Here is a 9,884-nt window from a genome sequence, read left to right on the forward strand (position 1 = left end):
CAACTTCAAACACAAGCATTTTTCATACTTTACTATTGCCTTTGAGTACTTTACTAATGCCTTTGCCTTTGAGTGAGGAAGGGAGTTGGTCACCTATTCACGTAACATCTGACTTAAAAAACAATTCATTACTATCCAAGGGGGATGGTCCCATTGCCGAATAAAGTGTTGTTGTGACAAGCTGGCATTCGCCAGCACTTCACACCAAATAAAAAAACTATTCATTTCTATCAAAGATTCCCTCGAACCCCTAAAAAAAGAAGCGCTTTCCCATTCTTCCCCTCTCTCGCTCTTTATCGCGTGCGACTGAGCTTTTTTTTTGTTTTGGACTTTTGCCTTGAGGTCGCAGATTGCGACGCGTGTAAAGGAAAGCCTTCTGCCATATTATGTTAGTAGATTTGTCTAACCCCTCCGTGCATCCTTTTGCACGTTTCGTCTCTCAATTATTGGCTTCGACTCAAGGAGAGCAGCAATCTTACCCCTTGAATAGCAATCCCATCGTGAATTTCCCACCGACTTCATGCACATAAACCGCCTCCAACAGCTAGGGCGTCACCTCAAAGGGCGCCGCCGCCAAAGCCAAAAAAAATAGAACCTAGGCTCTTCTGCAAACCATATGTTTCACCATGGCACCGGAAAAACCATATGGTTTCTGCAAACCATATGTTTCACCATGGGACCATACTACTACTACAATGGGGCCTGTGGCGGTACCCTCAATCCATTGCTTCCTCAATTTATCCTCAAGCTAGTTTATAAATTTGAATTGGTCCATTCACTCTAGACAAAAGAAAAACCTTCGCTTGGAATTCGGAGAAAACACTACAACACATTTGGCTCATAGTGGCGCATATACCGCCGCTTCTATGAGCAATTTTTAAAAATAAAATAAAATTGACCAGTGCCGATAGAAGCCCAGGTGTACGGGCGCCGAAACAAGCAACACCGAAGATTTCAACGTACTATACGGACGTCGATATTAACGGTGTCAGTATAAAACTTTGATGGACTCAAAAAATATCGACGTTTACATTGCCGGTATTTTCGGTTGTGTAAGTACACCACTACTATCGTTACTGGCTAGGTTGTTTTTTTAATTGCAAGAGTTTCTGTCAAGACTCCTGCACACTTGCATCAACCTCACCGAAATCCATACACAATTATATCGTGGGATGATGACCTCTAAAAATCGTGCATAGCTTTTTTTAATCGCAAAATCCAAGTACAAAGCATTTTACCAAATGTGGGACGCTGCGTGCGTACGATAACTCTCAATTAACATAACTCTAAATCTTTAAAAAATAACACTATAGCTATATATAAATGGTAGTTACATGTGCTAGCCACCATCCTTTTAAGGATTCGCGTTGTGTTTCGCACATACTATTTCATCAATTGGATAATTTGCATGCTCTAGATCAACAATTAGCTAATTTGCATGCTCTAGATAATTTGCCGCAACACATCCATGTACGCGGAATACCTAGTCTGCTGCCTTCCTAACACTCATGTTGAGAAGGCATGTGCCCCACTGCATCTTTCTACAAGAATAATTACACTTACAATTAGTCCAAGTAATAAAAACAAATACAAGTCTCGTGGGAGAGGAAGTAAGATACTTACAAAGAGGGCCTTGAAGCTTGCCATCCCACCAGATCCCGTTGTGTCGTGCCTGCATCTATTTGCTGACTAAACTTTAAGGGGTTTTTTTCATACTTCTTTTTGGCTGCTTTCCAATCTGCTGTCGTCACCCATCCAAGTTTAGCAGCTCCATCTTTCACGACTCGTCGGAGTTGGTTTTTTTAGGTGCGTTTTGCCTATTTTTTCAAATGCCACTTTGTCACCTAATGTGATGCCCCAAAATCAGGGCGCGTCGGGGAGGGGACCTTTGGGGCCCGGCTCGGACGGGACCGGCTTGGGTCGGGGTGTTTCTTCAAGGGATCCTGGCGCGGACGGCACCGGCTCAGGAGGGCCCGGCTCGGACGGGACCGGCTCGGGTCGAGGTGTTGCTTCAAGGGGTCCTGGCGCGGATGGCACCGGCTCAGGAGGTGCCCGGCTCGGACGGGACCGGCTCGGGTCAAGTTGCCTTCACGGGGGCCCGGCTCGGACGGGACCGGCTCGGGCGTGGTTGCGTTCCATGGGTCGACGGCCGTTTGCGTTTCGCGGGTCTTCGCGGGTCTTGTGTTCCGGGTCCCTAGCCCCACGTAGCCTCAGGCTCCGTCGCACTGACGGAGGGTCATAGCGTGCCTCGGGGAACCTTGCGTGGAGTCCCCACGGTGCGCGAGTGCGTGGAGTGAGGCTACAGTGTCTAGGTGGGGGGTCCCCTCCCGTGGCCGGTCTCGGGAGGCTCATACCCCTTATATACACCCCCGGTTGAAGAGAGTTCGACGACCGCGTCGAACGTGGGAAAAGAGTGCTTGGCTATGCATGAGGCCGTGGGGACAAAGGGGTGCATATAAGTGCAAAGTGAGCAAAACTGTTCCCAAATGCAAGTAAGTAGGCATGCTTTGTTTTTGTACTTTTGAGAATAAAGTGAGTGTTGTATTTTTGGATTTTTGGCAGAAGGCTGAAAATATGTATGCTTTGAACACCCAAGTAGAATTCCCCATACTTGAGCGTTCCCCGAATAGGTAACCCAGTGTGCGCGGAGCCACCTGCTGCGTTGGCCCACGCGGAGGCTTCTTGAAAGCCGAATCTGAAGTAGCGTCCGTCGCAATGCAGCACTTGCGAGCTGGTCCCTGTTTGGACGTCATTTGGAGGGCAAGCTCGGGGCCCTGTGGTCTCTTTGTAGACTTGAATGGGTCTTCAGCTCAGCATGGGCCACAAAACGTGGCCGGGGCGCGACGAACACCGTTGGCTTGGTTCGTCGCGTTTTTGGTTGTTCCTGTTTCTGATATAAAGAGCCCTGTCTGGCTCGCATCTTTCCTTTTGTCATGTGGGGAGCCCTGTCTGGCTCACATCTTTGTTTTTTTTGTGTTTGGAGGTGCCCGGCTCGGATCGGGGCCGGCGCGGGTCACGGGGGACGGCCCGCGGGTTGGGCGCGTCCCGGGGAGCCCTGTCTGGCTCGCATCTTTCCTTTTTATCATGGAGGTGCCCGGCTCGGATCGGGGCCGGCGCGGGTCATGGGTGACGGCCCGGTGTTCAGGGACGCGTCACGGGGACGGAGGGCGTGTGGTTGCTTTCTGAAGCTCTCTTCACCAAGATTTTGACGACCCGGGCCATTGCGGTTGGAGTCGTCGTGAGGATCGTGCGCGTCGGGCACGTCGGTCTTCGGCTCTTTTCCAGGAGCTCTTTTCTGGAGCTCTGATACCAAGTGTGACGCCCCAAAATCTGGGCGCGTCGGGGAGGGGACCTTTGGGGCCCAACTCGGACGGGACCGGCTCGGGTCGGGGTGTTTCTTCAAGGGGTCCTGGCGCGGACGGCACCGGCTCAGGAGGGCCCGGCTCGGACGGGACCGGCTCGGGTCGAGGTGTTGCTTCAAGGGGTCCTGGCGCGGACGGCACCGGCTCAGGAGGTGCCCGGTTCGGACGGGACCGGCTCGGGTGTGGTTGCGTTCCATGGGTCGACGGCCGTTTGCGTTTCGCGGGTCTTCGCGGGTGTTGCGTTCCGGGTCCCTAGCCCCACGTAGCCTCAGGCTCCGCCGCACTGACGGAGGGTCATAGCGTGCCCCGGGGAACCTTACGTGGAGTCCCCACGGTGCGCGAGTGCGTGGAGTGAAGCTACAGTGTCTAGGTGGGGGTCCCCTCCCGTGGCCGGTCTCGGGAGGCTCATACCCCTTATACCTAATCTCTTTTCGAGTGGCATTGGAAACCTGTTTCAACACATACATTGGAGTTTTACTACGCTATCTAAAAATCAAATTATGAACACTCTTTAGTACGTAGATAGAGTTTGACTTACTTTGCATGAATGTGATCTACGACCATCTTTTTTAATTCCAAGGGTACATGGTGCCAATCTGTAAGTATGTCCCTGGCCATCACAATGCCGAGGTACCGTTTCAAGCGACTCGATACTAATTTGCCGTGCTCGTCGGCTATGATCCAGCCGTTTTCATCTAGATTATAATATCCTCTGTCCAAAAAACAACCATTGAAAAATAAATGGATTGGTGCGGCCGCAACGCTTCCACCTCACTGGCAAGCCATATGGCAAAGCGGCTCGTCATAGAGCTTGCCAGCAACTTCTATGGCGAGCCATGGGGGAGAATGGCTCGCTGGTGAGCATCAAGAGCTTCGGGCCTCATCGGCAAGCCATACGGTAAAGCGGCTTGCCAAAGAGCTTGCCGTACCGGGAAGCATTATGAGCTTTCCGGTAACCTCTATCGCGTGTCTCTTTGCCGTATGGCTCGCCGATGAGAAAAAACGCTCTCGGAGCTCTTGCACCTCACCAGTGAGCCATACTCCCCCACGACTTTCCATACAGCTTGCTGGCAAGCATTGTAACGCTCTTGGAGTGCTTCCACCTCAACGGCAAGCCATACGGTAAAGCGGCTTGCCATAGAGCTTGTCGGCAAGCTCTATGGCGAGCTGTGGGGGAGTATAACATAGTCTGGAACTGGCCATGCCGAGGATGGGGTAGGGCTCCCTGATGTAGGAGTGGTTCCGCCGCTCGGGGTTGACGCCGGCCTACATACAGGATACTTGGGTGGATGCCCAACCCGTCTCTCCTCCTCTCGCCATCGCGATGATCCGGGACCACAACAGTCGAGAGTACATCCACAATTACCTCCTGTCGAGGCTCTTGCTTGCGCTCCACCTTAGCAAACTGATCACCCTCTGGATGGCCGAGACTGCTCGATAACTTGGATGACGAGACCCCAAGACCGGCGGCTCGTCGTGCTGCTTTTCGTCTCTTCTACTCGTCTCGTAAAATGTCATCCGAGAGACCATGTGTTTGCTCTTCATAACTTTTGGAGGACTGTGAGGAGCGTTCGAAACGTTTGGAGCATGACGAACGTTCAGAACATTGTGAGTGCAAGGGGTTTGGGTGTGAGGAGCGACTGCATATTTAAGTTTAAGTACAATAGCTATAAGTTTTAGTTAAACACTCATTGCTTGCAAAGACAGAGAGAGGGAGAGACCGATGCACCTTGAAATTTTTGGAGAGAGAGGCTATGCGCTTACGATGGAGCGGTTTGCAAACGAGATCTACACCCACACTACAAGTAAACACACATCTTAATACATTGAAATAGAATGAAAGAGAAAGAAGGAGAGAGAGAGAGAGAGAGAGAGAGAGAGAGAGAGAGAGAGAGAGAGAGAGAGAGAGAGAAACCGGCACCTTCCTGTGAATGCGAGCAATGTAGATCCGGGAGTGCTCATAGGAGGAAAAGGAGATCTGGGGTGATGGTTTGTGGAGCACCTGGGAGGGAGGGGGGTGTGAGAGAGGGAGGAGTAGACCAAGAGCAAGTCGTGGGAGAGCTAAAGGGAGCAAAGTTTTTTGAATACTTGGCTCTCTATTGGAACAGGCCGCGGGTAGAAACCCTGGACGCCAAAAATTTCGGCTGTGTAGACGCTGAAAATTCAAGGTGTGTAAACGTTCAAAATTCTAGCATTGGTTATTTTTAAAAAAAATCTTTGCATGCACAGATAATTACAGCTCTAGTTAAATTTTTTTGCAGGGTTTACGTGCTTTGGGAACTTTGTTTGACAACTAAATGGAAGGAGGGGACAAGGAAGGCCCTAATGACATATTGGATTGCCCATGCATGCGTTGCAAGCACCTTACCAGGCATCGACGACGGATTGTAGAGCAGCATCTGAGAAAGTATGGGGCATTTTACATTGCCCCGCATCGAGAATGGATTGTCAAATGTTTTGTGTGAGAGGAGGTAAGATTGAATTGTCGCCTTATGGTTATGTTTTTGAGTTCATGCGTTGGGAAATGTTCATCCGAACCTCCGGCGGAGTTGGATCGATGTGGATACGCGTGCCGTATCTTCTTTTCACCGAAAAGCAAGCAAGGAAAGCAGGATAGGCAACACCTTATGAAAGAATGCAGGAGAGCATGGAAGTGGGAAATGAAGTTCAAGATGAAACAACGCTTGAAGATGGAATCCAAGACTTGCTAGAAGATTTTTTTGGTGACGTGCTTCTTGAAGAAGCGGTTGAAGAGTCAGGGAATGTAAAAACTAGCCGGATTTCACATGAACGGGAGATCAAAGATAGGTGCAATGAAATGTTGTATGAAGGGGAAAAAGTATCCTAGATGCGCACTTTACTTGCACTCATGAGTTGAGCTTGTGGGTAGTATTTTGATTGAGCTCTTGAGTGGTGGTGTGTGTGATTGGAATTTAAGTAAATTCCTTGTGTGATGTTGAGTTGTCTGGGTGTGTGAGTGTGTGCACGACGTCTTTTGCTCCATCATCCTTTGGCGATCATGCTGGGGAGCAAAAATTGTCAGTTGTGCACCCAATAATCCATCGATTTTGAGCAGTGATGTATGCACATTTTGCATGTTGAAGGGAATTTCAAGATGGTGGTGCCATTTCAACCATCTATTTTCACAGGTCGCGAGGATGCAAATGATTGGCTTGCATCATATGAGCGTGATTTGATATGTTTATGTTGTGGAGTTCCAAGTGAGGTGCAAAAGCTTGCAGGCGTCAATCTAGTGGTCAGAGGGAACGCAAGAGATTGGTATGAGAGCTTGTCACAAGATGAGAAGGGCAATTGGGACACCCGGCCATGCCTTTTGAAGGGTATAGCCAATCAAAACTCTAGCCCATTTTCCTTTGATGTCACACTCGGCCAGCCGACGGGTTTTCAAAGGCTAAGCTGGAGGTCCAGCTCAAAGCCAACTTTTGCATGAAGATGGCCAGCCAAACCCGGTCAGCCAACCTACGAAATTTCTACAGTAGCCAATCAGTGAGAAACACCTCTCTCGACACCTTCTCTCTCTCTTTGAAAATACGCCTGGTAGGGTGTCCTAGTGTGACAGCAAACCAAGCCGGCCAATTTGGGGTGCCTATTGGCCTAGTGGACATCTTTGGACACCTGAGCACGGCCAGGTGTCCTAGTGTGACAGGGGCCTTAGACATAGACCTTGATGATATGAGAGCGGATACGCTCGGCATATCATAGCTTTCATTATACTCTTAAATAACTCTTACTTTGAAAGTTTAACTGGAGTGGTCCTATTGCTTGTGGTCTTCCCCAAGTACTTGATGTATGGGTGCTCACATCGTGCATGTCATTTTTTTCATTATTTTTTTATTTTCCTCAAAATATTGTATGGTCATGCTAAAGAATGATGAGCTTGGATGAAATTAGTCCAAAGATAGGCTCCAAAAAAAACTAATCAGTGCCGAAAATATCAGCACTGGTTATTTTTAATAGACGCCAAAAATATCGGCGGACATAAGTGGGTTGCACACCCCTCAAAACCATGCAATTTGACACACATTTGGACGAAAAGAAGTTCAAATTAACATTTTGAGTAGTTATGGTTAAAAAACGCGCAGTATTTTGGCACGCACTAGCCGTAGAGAGTAAGTAACTAAGGCCGAAGGGGATACATTAGTGGAGAGAAAAGAGGGGGAAGTGTGCAAGAGGAGAGAGATAGGGCTCCCGCATTAGATGCGGGGGCGGCGACGAGGGGACTAGCATGGAAGAGGGAGAGGGCATGGGCGAGGTGGTGGCAAATCTTGGTGGGCGGCCATTCGTCGCGCAACCACTCACGCATGAAATGCACAAGATGCGAAGCCCACAAAAGTTATGCTCCCCACCATGAGAAAGGTCGTTGCATAGGTGTCGTTGCCAAAATCCATTGCCAAAAGTAGCTAGAGGTTATTTCTATGTGTGTGAAAATTGAGAAATGGAGTTTCCTTTATATAGGGAGACTAGCGTACGTATATTACTACTGTACCTCACAAAAACCGTAGAAATACCTGTATTGTAATCTATACATATCAATTCAATCATAATTTAATAGAATAATAGTAATCATGAAAGGGTTAACCCATCCAAGTAATGATGGGAAAAATATTTGACTTTCACCCATGGTGCTGCAAATTTCGGTGCACAGTATGGTGTATGGTAATTTGCGACTGCAAATTTCGGTGCACAGTATGGTGTATGGTAATTTGCGACTGTGGGGGTGAAAGTCAAATATTTTTCCCATCATGACTTGGATGGGTTAACCCTTTCATGATTACTATTATTCTATTAAATTATGATTGAATTGATATGTATATATTACAATACAAGTATTTGTAGGGTTTTTGTGAGGTATAGTATCTCAAGACGATAGTTTTGGTATATTGCGGCTCACGCATTTTTCTCTCTCTCCAAAACCCTTTGTTATTCCCCGGCAATAGGCATGGTAGTGGTCTTGACTCTTATCCTATGAGAGAGTGAGAGAGAGAGAGAGAGAGAGAGAGAGAGAGAGAGAACTGCGAAGCGAAGAGATGAGATGGGATGATAAGATAAGATGAGATAGTAATGTAGATATGTAAATTCAAAAAAAAAAAAAGGAGGGAGAGTGAGAGAGCAATGAGACAGATCAGGAAGAGTCCATTTACGGCAACTTTGAATAGCTATCTATAAAGATACTTTAACTATTTTCACTACAAGAGCTTGGGATGTATTTGATGCTTCATTTTCGACGCTTTTCGTGGATGCTGCTACTATCGGTGCATAGAAGGCTAATTTTTTTCTAAAAATAGCGGGTACTGCTAGTATCAACGCATAGGGAGGTACATGGTTTGTCAGCACGTTTTATGGGTGGCAGTGTATTATCCCGCCGAAAGTAACGGCGGTCATTATTATGTCCGCACAAGATCTGGGTACCAGTGAACTGCCATTGTACCGTAGCGCCAAAACTATCGTCTTGAGATACTGTGGCTAATTCTCGACGAAGGACTTTGTGGAAACTCACCTATTGAAGAGCTGGATCCATTGGAGGCGAGGTCCATGGCCCACCTGCAAGGTGAACCAATCAAAGGAAGATGATGGGGGAACCTCCTCACCTCATGGTCTATTGTCCAATATCTATAAGAAATAAATCTATAATATTGGCTAAATCTTTGTATCTCTATCTACATAACTCAACCCTAAGAGTTCCCTCCCCCCCCCCCCCCCAATCCTAAAACCTGACATGCATAAGTAATGCATGGCAGCAAAAAGGTTATAAAAGTTTTGTGCTTGTGGCAGACCTCCATCCAAAAGCTGCGTAATCTCTCCATTTGTTGAGTCTAATCATCCAGAAGCTGCTACCTCTTGATGTTGTTAATCTTATGTTTGTTTAGACTAAGCAGCCTTTGGATGATAGGATGCCTCATTACAATGCATGTCAGTTTTGGATGAGCATTGGACATTTAGGATTCCTCTCTCTATCTCTTTCTCTTAGAACATTAGTTGCACTTCAGAACATTAGTTGCTACTCCTCTTGAATTTCCCTCCATTCTTCTACTCTCTCTCTCCCTCTAAACAACTGTCTCTCTCTCTCCCTCTCTCTCTCTCCCCTACTTTATCCTACCTGCAAGGCCAACTGTCATCTTGAAAGCTGACATGCATTGTGATGAATGTCAGCACAAGGTCATCTTAGTTCTATCTGTAGCACTACCATCCAAGCGGTGCATAATTTGCAAAGGTTGAGTATGATTATCCAGAAGCTGCTAGCTCTTGTGCTTGTTAATCTTGTGTTTGCTAATACTAAGCACCTTTTGGATGATAGAATGCTACAAGAAGAACTTTAACACCCTTTGCTGACATGCCTTACAATGCATGTCAATTTTTAGGATGACAGGTGGGCATACTCATACTAGCATGGGGTAGCCAACCACACCTAACTAACTATCAGGCTCGTCTAGGTATGCTAACTTGTTATAAGCGCTTCAAAACCTTAGTTCCTACTCTCTTCCTCACTCTATCCTACTTCTC

The sequence above is a fragment of the Adiantum capillus-veneris genome, chromosome 20, assembly GCF_014529385.1.
Source record: "Adiantum capillus-veneris isolate H3 chromosome 20, ASM1452938v2, whole genome shotgun sequence".
In the NCBI taxonomy this organism is placed as follows: Eukaryota; Viridiplantae; Streptophyta; class Polypodiopsida; order Polypodiales; family Pteridaceae; genus Adiantum; species Adiantum capillus-veneris.